We start from the raw sequence: 15,895 nt of genomic DNA, 5'->3' as shown, positions 1-15,895 counted from the left end.
CTACTCATGAGGTATTGTTAGGAGTTCAAAAGGTTTTTAATGAGACCCTTTTTGAACTATTTTTTTGGGTATAAGTTGAGGTATGAGGTCTGTCAAGGAAGGATAAAAGAGTATTATTTCATTGCTCTTGCCCCTCATTGCCTGTGTTTTCCAAACTTAGGTTCATGATCTAATTCATGGCCAAAGTTATGAAAAAACTTGACTCTGATGTGCTTGTTTAAGATTTAATTTTAAAAATGAGAATAGTGAAACTTATAACATTTAGCTATTTATGCTCTATGATTTAGTAATTTAATTATTGCAGGCATCTAATATTTGTGGTTTGTAGTTTGAATTTTTATATACCAAAAACAAAATGAAACAAACCCACTGCCATCGAGTGAGTTCTGACTCATAGCCACCCCATGGGGCTTCCAAGGCTGTAAATCTCTACGAAAGCAGACTACTACATCTTTCTCCCTCACAGCCACTGGTGGTTTCAAACCACCAACCTTTTGGTTAGCAGTCAATTGCTTTAACCACTGCGCCACCAGGGCTCCTCGGATTTTTATATACTTAGGTCTGTTTTATCCTTACCTAGTTAGCCTTCGGTTTCTCTCCATCACATGCCATTCCTTGGTAATGTCAAGATTTATTAAGTAAAGCAACTGAGTATGTTGGGATTTCATGTGTAGTAGGTTTTTTTAGATAGCAGCAGTTTCTAGAACTCTGCTAATACAACCCAGGGTAAGCAGAAATGCTTGCAACAGTATCTGCTCGCAAACTACCAATCTCTTCCCCAAATTACAAGAATACTGAGAAGGTGAATACAGGATTGCTCATCACAGAATTCTGGCGTATTGGAAATACTACAGACCCAAAGCCAGAGAAGTAATTTTAAAACAAACAGAAATAGCCTTGGCTTTACTCAGCAGGTTCTAAATTTCTAGAATTTTTTCTCTAAAATGAGAATATGAATAGTTTCAAAAAAGTTCAATGAAATTCAGAGAGAATAATAATTTCAGGTACATCCATAACCTTTTGAGCTTGACATCAGAAATGATATTTATGCCTTTCCCACATATTTTTTGGTATTTCTTCCTAATGCTATGTAGATACGCCTGACCTTTGTGGCATCTGTAATGCCCTAATCTCTCATCTATTCATTTTATGTAATCCAAATACCAAGGCATAAAGTCCTAACTAAATAAGATATTAAAATTTCTGTAAAATTTATGTTTAGACAGCACAAATTTATTTGTGCGTTTGTTTGTTTATATCCCACTGTGCTCCTGGAAGGAATATAGATGATTTAGAAAAATACGTATAATATCCTCAATACTTTTGTCAATGAAGAAATGAGTATCAAGAGAAAATAAGGTTAGGACAAAACAGGACAACACCAGAAATAAACAAGTTTACGAACAAAAAAATGCGTAGTGTGAGATCTTATACACCTGATATAGTTGGGACATGCCTTTTGACCATGAGCTTCCTAGCAAGCAACAAAGGCAGGAAAGGAAACTTGATCAGTTGTATGATTTGCAATGCTTACATAATAAAAGCAAATCAGTTCCTTATAAGCAATACCAAATATTCCTGTTATAGGTACCTGACATAAATTTATTACAGGGTATTGACAAAAGGAAAACTACAGGCAAATCTAGCCTTTTTTTTTTTTAAATAAGTTTTGGGTGTACTCCAATTCATGTTAAATGAATGCTTAAGGCTTCAGAGTTTTATGGCATTGACATAAATCGTTTCAGAATGGAAAAAACTTAAGTCTTGGTAAAAGGCTAATAGTAAGCAATATCATTTCCTAAGTATTCCCTAAGGCAGTGATTTCAAAGCACAGTTTTCAGAACAGCATCAGCATTACCTGGAAGCTTTTAGAAATGCAATGTATTGGGGTCCCTCCAGACCTACTGAATCAAAAACTCTGGGGTTGGGGCCTGGCAATCTGGGTTTTAACAAGCCCACCAGGTAATTCTGACATAGACTAAAGTTTGAGAACCACGGCTCTAAAGCAAACTGCTTGTGAAATGTATTCCTAAGTAACTGAATGATGACTTTCTATATTAGGGCCAATAGTGGATAATGTCATCCAAAGGGGTCATTTTTTTGAGAATAGTTACTGAATATTGAATACTTATTCTGTGCTCTGTTGCTGGTGTTATCATCCAGCTTACCCAAAACTGCAACCAAGTCATTAAGGTACAAATTTTTTTAAAGAAAGCAGAACACAACCTATTTTATCCCACTGAGATTATCTTTGCCAAGTCGTCTATCACTTTATCCTCCCTAGGCTGATCTTCCTCTCTTTAGGGTCAAAGGGAAAATTACAGAAGATTCATCTTCGGTCAAGGATATATGTATGTATATATATATTCAGTTATTAATAATTTCCATCCTAACAGTTCCTTAGATTAAAATTTTGAACAGCGGCCTTCTGTTCCTAATGAGGGAAATCTAGCTTATATTTCCATTGTTTACTTCATTATTTTGGTAACAGCTAAGAATTACAGAGCCAGCTATTGAACTGTGTGCTTTAAAACATTAGATTTAATTCTTGAAAAAAATCACTTAACAGATAAGGGAACTGAGATAGGTTAAGTGAACCTGCCACTATAGAAAGTATTAATTGTAGCTAATCTGGTTTTCAGATTTGAAACAAGTAAGATTAAATCCAAAACCTCAAACATATGGAGCATATGCTACATTTCTGAGCCACATTCCTGAAATTCTGGTGAAGCTTGTTTTGCAGCTTCACTCACTTCTCTGTGTGGAATCTAACTGACCATTAGCCTAGTTTTTTTTAAACTATACCTTCCACATTCTAAATGACATTGCCTTCCTAAATTTCTCAAGCCTTCTACATTTTTGTTGTTGTTATATCCCGTCAAGTCAGCTCTGACTCATAGCAACCCTATAGGACAGAAGAGTAGAACTGCCCCGTAGAGTTTCCAAGGAGCGACTGGTGGATTTGAACTGCTGACCTTTTGGTTAGCAGCCAAGCTCTTAACCACTGCACCACCAGGGCTCCTTCTATGTTTATAAAAAATATATATATAGTTGTAAATAATTCTTACTAAACTTATTTTAATTTTCTTGGTAACTCACTTTGAATGCATCTATAGAACAATGTCTCTATTTAGTTACTTTCTTTCTAAGGATATTTTAACTGTATTAGGAAAATTGAAAGCAGAGCATCTGTTTTTAATTGGAGCAGCAAAAATTCATGTGCAGTCATGGTTCCTATTTAATAAGTGGTTGACTTCTAAGCATTTTCCCATCAAAATAGAATTTAACTACATAGTCAGTGCACCCTTTCATGCCAAATGCACTGTCTTTATCTCAATTTGAGTACGATCCATCTATTCTACTCTTAGTAGTAATCTAAGGATCAACTTTTATTTTTTTCTATAAAACCAATATTCTCTACTCTTCATTGGTTCAGAAAAATTAGATTTGTTTACTAAATCTAAAGTGCAAATGATAGTTTACCATAGTTCAACTACTCTTTTGTGTTTTATATCATGATTAATATAATTAGCAATAATTGAAGATCAAACAAAATATTTATATCTTAAAATTAGTATGAATCATTTGACTATGTTTATTTAAATACATGATGTTTATCTTTTAAATTAGCCATATTTAATATTTTTAAATGATCCCAAAAGCAACGTTAAATTATACATGTACTTTTTTAAAGGGTGGACCATATTTGAACAGGTCGTACCATAAGGTTTGTTGACACAGTATTTATTTGGAACTAAAAGCTTATTTTCACATAGGAAAATGTTCTTTTTAGAATGTGGTAATATACCCACAAAGGCATTATGAAAGCATCTTACCCCTAATATAGCATATATCATGTATTATAATTTTCCATTTTCTTATTTGTCTCCCTAGAATTAGTGAGTGAGGTAACCCATAAATTCCCAGAGCTTTTCAGGCCATCATAATCCACTTAATCCATAATTTAATAGATTGAGTTAGTGTTCTGAGAGCAGCAGATAATGTAATAACAAAAAAGGAAAAGAGTTTTTCACCATTCATTGTACATGCCTGATCCAGGCATCACTCTCCTACTTCTTGTCTGTCACCTTTTCTCCCACATTTCTAGTCCTTTAAGTACCCATTACTGATCTAAAAGACATATTAGGAGGAAAGCAATCAGATTGAACTAATTTACATTAAAATAACTTTTTTTTTAAAGTTCCTATAAATACAAATACAACTCAAAGTTGCTGGAATTACAGGCAGTATCAATATAAAATATGTCAGACAAAATATTTTTGGGAAGTAGATTGCCACTGTTAACTAAGCTGTCCCATTTTATTAGAGTTTATTCTCTTTCTCAATACTGAGCAAATGCATTCAATGCAAGCATTAAGTATTTTACATTGGTTCTCAAGACACAGGATACGGGGACTTCAGAAGAGGGGGTGCAGGTTAGGGCTAATTAGGAATGGCCATATATGGGCTGTTGATGTTTTTAAGCCAGGAATATAATAAGGCTCAAGCATCAAAACGTGGCAACAATGCATATGTATTAGTGCAGCGCATGAAAGCATAGCCTGGAGTCAAGAAGACTCCCAGCAGCACAACCTGGGTGACTTCAGGTAACTTTAACTCTTCTCAGTTTATCTATTAAACAGGACTGTTATATCTATTTCATAGGGTGGTAATGAGGATGAAATGAGTGCTGTATGTAAATTGTATAGCATTCTAGTAAAATTCCCAATAAATGATGCAGATAATATTATTGTTATTATAGTAGCTCCAGCAAATATAAGCATAGGCACTGGAAGTGACTAGGAGGTTGAAAAGAAAGGGTAAAGAAATAACTGAGCTAATGAAAAGGATTTTGGGGTAGCTCAAATATCTTTTATTCTCAAATTTGAGGTAGCCTGTTATTCAAGCAGCAGAGATCTAAAAAGAAAAATCAAATTTAGGGGGAAAGAATTTATGAATCTGGAAGTGATATGTAGCTATACAAATAATAAGAGACTGGAACATAATGTGTAATGAAAAATTACAAACCAAATTATTGAAATTAAGAAATTATTCTAATAAGGTGGACATAAAATGTGACTGGCCCTGCCTGGATGGAAGGATTAACAGGTGTGCATTTGGGTATGGACTCAAAGACTTACGTTTATAAATAGCAAATTTTAAAATGTCAATTAGATGGCCTTACACAAATTTCTTAGAACATAAATAAAAATACATCAATTTTGGTAGTATGTAGAAGTGAACAAATGAGAAATATGTTTTAATTTTAAAGCAGTAACTAAAATACTAGTGAAAAAAATAGAAAGGTTTTCTTAAACAGAGAAGTTGAGTTGCCGGTAGCATATAACAACACAGTTACATCATAAGGCTGGACCAGGGCTTGAACATGCTGGCGGAAGAGCTGCTGCAGCATCAGTTCTCAAGTACCAAAGAGAACCTGGTATTCATATAAAACAGACATCATTGAGCCAGTGTTAGATAAAATCATCTAATGAACAGAACAGGAGAATTCTAATAGGAGTCATATCAATAACCCAGTCTCTATTCTGCAGTATCCTCAAGGAGTAGGATAGGATGTCATATAGAAAGTACTGAAGCATTCTTCCTTGGAATAAGCAGTCTACTGTTTCATTAACAGAGGTAGGATTCAGGTCTCCAAAATGTCCCTGCTAGACTTGGTCAACCATTACGCTGACAAGATATCCAGCAAGAGGGTTTTATGTTTTTTTAAATCAGAATTGAGATTGTCTACTCATGGTTTTCATCCCAAGCCTGGTGAAGGAATCTTACCACCTATTGACAAAGATGGCAAAGAGAATGCAAGTAGCTACACGTGGATTTCTGCAGGGAAATATACCATTTCTCTAAACTTCTACTCTGTATTTCAAAATTATCTGTTCATTTGCACATAACCCTGCAATCACATAGCTTCATGTTCTGTAGCAAAATCCCAAGAGAATCTTCTAGAAATCAGTGAAATAGCTGATATGAGAGCATAGAGGGGAAAAAAGAACTACAACTTACATTACTTAGAAGCCTTCTTACTACCAAACTTAGCTTACAAGGCTCCGAGCAAGTGTGCTGAGCCCTGGATGCTACTGTCACTTCTTACATCCTCCAGCTCTTCACCAGCTAAAGATACATTTTAGCCAAGTATTACACACTTTAGATTGCTTCCTGGCCTCAAACTAGGCCATACCGTTCTAAATTGGCTGCTAATCAAGCCAGCCTCCAAGATTTTATTAGTCACCTGCTGTGCACTTTTTTACATCCCTTTTTGGTTGTTCCTGTATCAAACAAGTATAGTTATGAAGAGAAATAAATCTCAGTTTAAATATAGATTATTAAATTAGCAAGAGCAGCAATATACAATATGGCCCTGGAAGTAGAAGAGATATTAGTGGTAATCTTATCAAGATCTGATAAAAAAAAATCTTCAGTCCTACCTACAAAATTAACAAATGGCTAATTTTAAAAGTCTCTAAGTTCCATTTTCTGTATTTTATAATTTCTTTTTACTAGTGTTTATAAGGGTAGATTTCTAATTTCTACTATTTTAAACATCCAACTAAATTACAATGAAAGTATTCTATTTGTTATCAAAGTACTCAGTAATACTTTTAACTATTTGAATGTATACCCACTCCTCACTTATTGACATGGTTAGGTTCCAAAGACCAGGTTGTTATGCAAAAATCAGTGTTATACAAAAATGGATGATGACCACATCAGATCACAAAGTGGAAGATGACTACATCATTGCATAACGGCCAAGTTACATCATTACATAACTGCCAAACCACTGAGAATCATGGCCCAGCCAAGCTGACACATAACCTTAACCATCACAGCCAGCGTTACTCTCGGCTTGCACCTCAGCATTTGTTACTGCCAGACGTACGTCATTAATATGCAATAAGTTGGATAGTAGATTTTTTACTATTGTTTAAATGCAAAATGTCAGATAACAACATAGTTGATAAGTGAGGAGTAGGTGTAACTGAAAAGTTTCTGTATGCATTTATATAATTTCTTTATCTTTGATATAAATAAAGGAAGGGGTCACCAATAGATCTTCAAGGGAGGAGAAGCTTTTAGACGTATAATTTCCAGCTATTGGTGTGCATTAATTGTCAGTAACTACATTCACAGTAGAACTTCTAAAGTCATGATTACAGTAATAGAGATATGTGGGCCATTTTGTTAATCATGCCTCAATTTATTTTTAGTGATCATGATTAGATATAGATTATAGAGTAATAATGAAAGTGTGAACTCTAAAACCAAACTGCTTCTCAAATTTTTACCTCTATTGCTAACTATCTGTGTGACCTTGGGCAAGTTACTCAACATTCCTGTGTCTTGATTTCTTATTCTGTATGATGGTGCTAATAATAGTACCTGGTTCATAGGATTGTTATCAGAATTAAGTCTATTTATATGCTCTTAGAACAAAGTTTGGCACATAATAAGGCAATCAATAAATGTTAACTGTGATATGATGATGATGATGATGATGATGGTGACAGGGAAGAAGGAGAAAAAGAAGAATCACTGTTTCTAACAGATAGCTTGTTCCTACCAAAGCCCTTGGAGGTTCATGCGTATATCTGTTGGCTTCAACAATCTACTAGAGATAGATAAGTGTATCTTAAAGGTAATACTAAAACAGTTCAGGGGGAAAGATGGAAAAATTACGATATTTCTCAAAGCTTAAACATTGATTCAAGTTCTCCTATTTTTAGCAAAACCAAACCAAACCCACTGCTGTCAACTTGATTCTGACTCATAGCCGCCCTGTAGGACAAAGTAGAACTGCCCCATAGAGTTTGCAAGGTTTTAAATCTTTATGGAAGCAGACGGCCACATCTTTCTCCGCGAGAGCAACTGGTGGGTTTGAACTGCTCACCTTAGCATCTGAGCACATTAACCACTGCTCCACCAGGGCTCCTATTTTTACCAGTCTAGTCAAATATTTTTCTATGCAAAATTATTTTTATCACTTTTACTCCCTAGCAAGCTGGATGTACTTCAACTTTAATTCAGAAATGTATGTAATCATCCTCAAGCTCTGAGCCAGAGGAGAATTTCCTGTATGTTTTAGCAGATGGAGGCAACAAGTATTCATTTCTTCCTTGTCTCATAGGTACAGCTATACCTTTATGTATAAGATCTACATCGTTTTATGTAAAGATGTACAATTAAAAACTTAATGGTAAATGATTTTAATGAAGTTTTAGAGATTTAAAATATTTATCTGTGATGAATCTTTAATTTCTAAAAGTTTCTAACTCTGGGTACCCCTTTTCCTTAACAACTCTGTAAAGCAGTTAATGTTCTTCTAAATTAACACTTTAATGCAGTTCGAATGCACATATGATTATAATATGTATTAATAGGGATTCTTAGGCAACTAACTAGTTACTCTATTTTGAACTTCTTGATTTCCTTTTGTTTCTTCCCATTTTCGCCAGCTACCTTCTTACATTCTAGAAGATAAAATAATTTTGTGTGCATGTTTGCAAGTTCATTTTTAAGATTGTTTCTTTAGCCATAAGATCAATTTAAATGCGTAATCTTATGCTAACATTCAAGCATGGGTCTTTTTTCTTTACATGTTTGTGAATTGCTAATTCCTATTTTTTTTTCTTTTTTTGACTGTATAACCACATTTCAGGCCAAGAAATACAAAAATAGTTTTTTTTTTTTTAATTTTATTATAAGGAAGTCGTTTGAGAGAATTAAGACAGCAACTTATATGTTACAGAATAGTATAAAATTAAGAGGAAATTGTAATTTCTTCCTTCATAGTAAATATAACATTGCTAAAAGCTGACAAAAGAAAGAACTTTGAATAAATTGCATCCAGCTGCCTGCTGCTAAAAGGGTCAGTCTATGGACAATAGCTGCCATTGCCAAGAGCATAATTTCTCCCTGTATATTGCCTACAAATACACAGGGGAAACAGCTTTCCTTTTAGCTCCAGAAAAAAAAGAAGTTCATATATTTGTCATTGTTTTCATCAAGTCTCCAGGGTAGCAACTATTGCTAACAGCTAGAATACCCTGCTGGGGATGAATGACCTAGACCACAGAAAGGAGAGAAGTCTTTCTTTATAGAATCAGGATAGATATGGGAAATAAGAAAGGAAGAAAATATAATGAAATGTGTAAGCATTTCTTTACAATTCAAGTTACATATGATCCAACAGGATTAAGTGTGGACATATAAAAATACAAATATAAAAATATTAAAAACAACACATACGTGAAAACATATTTACCTTCTCAACCAACCATGGCATTTTTAACCTCATAAAATACATATATTTTGTCTCATTCATCTACTTATTTCTTATACTTTAAATGATACACTTCTTGAGAATGAGGACTATGTTGAAATCATCCTTACGTACTCTCTAGTGACAGGCACTGTGCTTTGTCCGTAATAAGCAATCAGTGGATTTTTTTTTTAATGAGTGGACATACACGCTGAGAGGAAGCTATAATGGCAGGGTGAGATATGTTTGGAAAAGGATCCTAGGGAAGGTGAATATTAAGTATTTTGTGCCAGTATAACAATGAGAAAATATAATCTTCAAGAAAAAATGTTTCTTCAGGAGGAGGTTGTTTCATAGACTCTAAAGCAACTTTTCTAATGGACACATGATTATTGATTTCTGTGAGAAGTTAATTACAACAGGAAGAATACTGAGAAAGTAGAAGATTCAGGTTCTAATTTTGATTCTACCACTTACATGAATAACGTTTTGGATAAATTGCCCAATAATTCTCCACAATCCAACTTTTTTTTTTTTTTCTATCTACAAATTGAGGGAAGTTTGTAATCTATAAAGTTGCTACACAAATGTATGCTATTTTGGAGGCCCCATTTAAAAGATCACTAATGGAGCCCTGGTGGAGCTATGGTTAAGCATTCAGCTGCTAACCAAAAGGTTAGCAGCTAAGGTCCACCACTGCTCCTTGGAAAGCCTGTGCGGCAGTTCTCCTCTGTCCTGTAGGGTCCCCATATGAGTTGGAATTGACTAGACAGTAGTGGGGATGCTGTTAATGCCTGGCTTTTAGGCAGTTTTTTTTTTTTTATCATTAAGAAAATCATTTAATCTTATATCCTAATTTGTAAAATTAGATTCAAACTAGATTTTTCTATTTCACTTCCTTCAATTCTAATGTTATTTCATTTATTGATTCCAGAAAGTCTAATTAATGTCAGACCATCTACTAGATGTATTTTCACAAATGAATGAACGTACTTATATTTTTTATTAACTTATGGCATAATCATTATGATTTAGAGAATAAATTCATATGTATTACACCAATAATTACTTTATGCAAAATAACTGATAGCAAAGTTGGAAAAGACAAGTCAAAACCTTTAGTCAGTCAATTATTAGGGCAATATGGAATCACCTTTGTCTATAATTTCAGTTTAACTTTGGCTATTTATACCTTGAACATACCTGTAATTTTATTGTATAATAGTTTTGTTCATGAGCACCAAAATTAGTTACAATTTTTCTTCAACTGGAAAAAAAAAGGATAACATTATTTATTAGGAAAATAAATCTACTAATGTTTTACCAAACATTGAAATTTTTAGTATTTCTGTTTCAGCAGTTTTAAAGTTTGTTAAATAACATGATATACCAGTCTAGAAATAATGTAGCTAATTTTGAAATATATTTCATGTGAGAGAAGGAATTTTTGACTGGTGATAACGTCAGGAGGTGGAAATTATGTAAAAGGGTATAGCACTCTGCCTTGCACATGGGAGTGGCCAATAATGGTAGTTATTTTTATTATTTATTATAACACATGACATAGGGTATTTCCAAAAAAAAAAAAAAACTTACAGTTGAACTCCATTTTGATGGGTGAAACAAAACGCACTATAAATTGCCAAAGATTACATGACTACTAGGTGGTGCAAACGGTTTGTTCTCAACTGCTAAACTTAAGGTTGGTGGTTCAAAGCCACCCAGCTGTATCACAGAAGAAAAGGCCTGGTGATCTTCTTCCATTACGATTTTAGCCAAAAAACAAAACCACATGGAGCAGTTCTACTCTGTAACATGTGGCGTTTCCTTGAGTTGAAATGGACAGCAACTAAGAACAGTAGGAAAGCAGTTACATACCCAGATTTTTCAACTCTAATTCCCTTGGATTTCGATGATACACTGCCTCTATCATCAAATTTAGATGATTGCATTATGATTTTCATCATAGTAATATGCCTTTATACCATTAGGTCAGAAAATATCTATTTCTGACACCGAACAGGAAGAGTAGTCAGATTTACATTCAGCTGTCCATAACAAAAACCTGACAAGATCGTAAATAAGGGATTTTTTTTCCCCTACACAACTCCAAACAGCAGCCCCGGGTTGGTATTACTGCTTAAGCAGCCAAGCACCCTCTGACTCTCTCCTCCCCTATCTGACAAAAAGACTGATTTGTGATAGCCATTTTCACAGAATAGCTACTGCACCACAAGCTCATGTTTAAACTCCAGACAAAAAGGGAAGAGGAAAGGCAAATAGCTGTACCAGCTTTGTCAACCCCTTGTTATTAGGAAAGTAACACTGAGTTGGCTATGACTCATAGCGACCCCATGTACAACAGAATGAAACACTGCCCAGTCCTGCATCATCCTCACGATGGTTGCTGTTTGAGCCTATTGTTGCAGCCACTGTGTCAATCCATCTTGCCAAAGGTCTTCCTCTTTTTCCCTGACCCTCTACCTTACCAAGCATGCTATCCTTTCCATGGACTGGTTCCTGCTGATAACATGTCCAAAGTATGTGAGATGAAGTCTCACCGTCCTCGCTTCCAAGGAGCACTCTGGCTATACTTCCAAGACAGGCTTGTTCATTCTTCTGGCAGTCCATGATGTATTCAGTATTCTTCACCAAATGCATATGAGGCAATTGAAAATATTATGGCTTTGGTCAGGCACACGTTAGTACTCGAAGTGACATCTCTGCTTTTCAATGCTTTAAAGAGGTCTTTTGCAGCAGAATTGTCCAATATAGTGCATTGTTTGATTTTTTGACTGCCGCTTCCATGGGCATTGATTGTGGAGGCAGCTCTTCCCCAGTTGTATTTTGAGGGTCTTTCAACCTGATGGGGCTCACCTTCCAGCACTATATCAGACGTAGGGTTTTTACTGGCCAATTTTTTTCAGAAGTAGATTGCCAGGCCTTTCTTCCTAGTCTGTCTTAGTCTGAAAGCTCTGCCAAAACCTGTCCACCACAGGTGACCCTGCTGACGTTTGAAATACCAGTGGCACAGCTTCCAATATCACAGCAGCACACAAGCTACCACAGTACGCCAAACTGACAGAAGCATGGTGGCAGGAAAGTAGTAGCATTCCCAAAACCCCACCCGGTAGATTCCTGCTTACATCTCAGAAGCCAAACTCAAGTCACATGATCATCCTAGATACAGAGGGGCCTGAAAAATAAAGTCGTTTCATTTCTTAAAAAACAGTTGCTGTCAATTCCAACTCATGGCAACCCCACGTGTGTCAGAGTAAAACTGTGCTCCTTAGGGTTTTCAATGGCTAATATTTCAAACCTTTCTTCCCAGGCACCTCTGGGTGGGCTCAAACCTCCAACCTTTCAGTTAGCAGCAGAGCACGTTAGCTTTTTGCACCACCCAGAGATTCTATTTAAACCCCCCAAATAAATCTGGATTCTTTTAGTTAAAAACAAAAGGAAAGAAGGAATATTGGGTAGGCATTCAGCAGCAACTGCCACAAAGGAATAGGTGAAAAATGTTATAATTACCAAAAGACAAAGGGCCCATTCATAAGCCCTAAACAGCTAAATAGCAATGTAACATTTGGTTCCATAAAGTAAGTACAAGTAATATTTCTTAACTGATTACATATGCAATATAGCGGATGAAGAGTCAAAGATAACACAAAGTTTTTTAGATTTCATGCTTATTTGAATATTGAGCCTATTAAATAGGCAAATGATATAGGAGATAAAAGAATAACTGGTCCAGGGTAAAAAAGAATAAACTAAGTTTTGGCCATGTTGAATTTGATGTGCCTGCAAGACTGCATATGAAAGATGCCCTGGTCACACCTAATGCAGCACTGAAGCTTGGGAGGAGGGCTCGAGCAGCAGGTAAAGATTTCTTACTTATTCAGTAGAGTTAAAGGCAGAGAAATTGATTAGCTCACCCTGGAAGAATATGTGTAGTGGGAAAAAAAGGGCTAAAGTTTGAAACTTTGAGAAAATATAATTTAAAATCAAGTTAGAGAAAGAGAAACCATCAAAGGAGATTAAGAAGGAAAAGTCAGAGGGTAGGGGAGAAGCCATTGTGGAAAAGTTTCGAGAGAGAATTTCAACAATATCAGATGTAATCAATCATAAAATCAAGAAAGAAAGACACCACTGACTAGTAAGTTAGAATGTTATTGGTGATTTTTTTAGAACAGTTTCAGTAAACAGCAGATGAGAATGGGTGAAGAGTTATAGACTTTGAGAAAGTGATAAATGCATTTGGTGAGGGCAAAAGCGTAAGCTCTGCAACTACCGAAGATCTCTAAATCTGGGCTTTCATTACAAAACTGGCATTTTCATCTCTGAAAATGATGAGGAATCAGTGGAAGTAAATAAAGGATGGTGTTTCTTAAGGAACAGCTGATTTACTAATGGAATTCGCACAGAGCCAAGTCTTTGGGAAAGTCGTAACTAACCACCAGCAGGAATTCTTCCTCTACAAATTCTCCAGGGGAAATTATTTATAAATTTCCTTCAGACCGAGAGACGGCTCTTTAGTAAGTCTTAGCTAAAGCTAAGGGCTACACTGTCTTTGTGGCTTTTTGCCTCAAGCTATTCTTTCTGTTCCATGTTTAAGAACATTTCCCCTGTGAGTTGCTTACAGATATATACTACTGTCCCTTACTCAGTGCTTCCCAAAGAGTCCTAGCGAGTCCTACAAACAATGCAGGGATTTCTAAACCACATGCACAGCGATGTACCCAGCTCTGCACTCAGTGACCACTTGGTAACTTGAAATCAGCTGTGGGAGCAGTGTTTATTCCATGGAAGCCAGTAAATGCTGCAAATTAGCGCATTTTTTCTCAGAGAGTAGTTAACATTTGCCAGCATATCACTGCCTATGCTCACCATAGAGGCTAAAGTGAGTAGGTGACTGAATTCTGGTTAGCTACTATTACAGTATATACAGCTCCAGTTAGATAATTAATACAGGTACTACTCCAGTATATAGCCCAGGTAAAACTCAAACAGTCCATTCATTTTGATTCATTAGACATTCATTGAGTTCCTACTACATGCCCAGCACTGATTTAGATAGTAAAAATATTAGGGTGAGTAAGTGTCATTATCCTTAGGGAGTTTATAATCTAGCAGGGTAAATAGATACGTAGACAGATACCACGTGATACCATATGATAAAACTATAAGACCAGACTAAAGTAGGTTAGGAACAGCCAGAAGGCAGTGATTAATTCTTCTGGAAGGCATTAAGGAAAACTTGACAGAGGAGGTGGCATCTAAACTGTACCTTGGGGCATGACTAGACTTTTATGGAAAGGATATTGAACCATGGCTCACCCCACCTGGCAGCCCTTCCCTCTAACTCTGTCACAAAGGCCAACTCCTAAGGTCTCAGATTCACATACATTGTTTAGAATAGTCCCTGTCACAGAGTGGTCAAATAATAAATCTCTCCCAAGTTTTATTACTATACCAAACTGTAAATGCCATCAGGCCAAAAGAACACTCAATGCCTCACACTCCAGGGAAAATTTTAGCTTCTTGACTCCTTTCCAGATGGACAGTGATATTCATTAGGCTTCTACTTTACTCCAGAATGCTTGTCCTTCAGCTCTGTATCTTCTAGAAATCTGTCAAACTGGGTTTCCACTTGCAGAATATTGTTTCAATGACTAAATCTTAAATAAGCCCTCAAGTTTCTGTGGCCTTTTCTCACCATCTTGTTCCCACATTTAGATCATTATCATATAGTACCCTCTTTAGGAGCCCTATCTAAACAAACTTATCTCTGGCAAACACATTTTTGAACAGTGCAGTATTCAAATCAGGCACTGATAAAAGCCTTTTTTTTAGGACAGAAGAGAAAATCATCTGGAAGTAACTCCTCAAAAAGAGTGCTTGCAATTGTACTATTAAAGGGCAAACACTACTCTGAATTTCAATCTGAAATAAAAAAAAATAGTTTGTGGAAAATGAGAGCACTTTCTTGCTCCCATGATTATTGACTGACTGCATTGCCAGGGTGCTCTCTGTTAAGCTCTAGTCCCCTCCACCATACCCCCAAACTGATGTCAAGAACCCTGCCCTGAACTTCACCTCCCCTTTCTCTTCCAAGATTATGTTTGCCCTAATTTTTTCCTTTCTTGCGATCTTTGAGTTTCCTTTCTAAAAAGGCATAAATATTCCTCCAAGCATTTCTTGATGGCAAAAAGCTTGCTTTTATTCTTTTTGTTCTTCGAAACTGGGCTTTCTTACTACCTAGTATTTTGCGACAGCCAATTACCAGAACTAGAGTTCTATGCCACAAATTGCAGTTTTCTACTGAGATTTATTAAACTGAAGACAAGCAATGTTTAAAGGAACTCTCTTAATTCTACCCCCATCTTTTGTCTGAGAAGTTCACGTACAAAGTTCAAACAACCAAAGTTACTGAGATGCTGTAGAGAAATCAAAGCCAGGAAGTTACCTAACCTAAGAACTTGAAATGAGGATTATTCAGAAAAACGAAAATTTTATTTAGGAAATTTGAATCTTTTTTTTCTCAAGCATGTTGTCCTAGAGTTTTAATAATAACCTTCGCAGTAGAGCTTTGCAGTCACATTGTTACTTTCCACC

At 35.7% G+C, this 15,895-nt stretch overlaps 1 protein-coding gene across 27 annotated transcripts in view; it reads left to right on the top strand.

The window, feature by feature from the left end:
• RIMS2 (regulating synaptic membrane exocytosis 2) overlaps positions 1-15,895 on the top strand; it is a 647,490-nt gene that overhangs the window by 510,465 nt on the left and 121,130 nt on the right. The window lies entirely within an intron of this gene.

The sequence above is a fragment of the Elephas maximus genome, chromosome 15 (genome assembly GCF_024166365.1).
Source record: "Elephas maximus indicus isolate mEleMax1 chromosome 15, mEleMax1 primary haplotype, whole genome shotgun sequence".
In the NCBI taxonomy this organism is placed as follows: domain Eukaryota; kingdom Metazoa; phylum Chordata; class Mammalia; order Proboscidea; family Elephantidae; genus Elephas; species Elephas maximus.
This window is presented reverse-complemented; position numbering and strand designations above follow the sequence as displayed.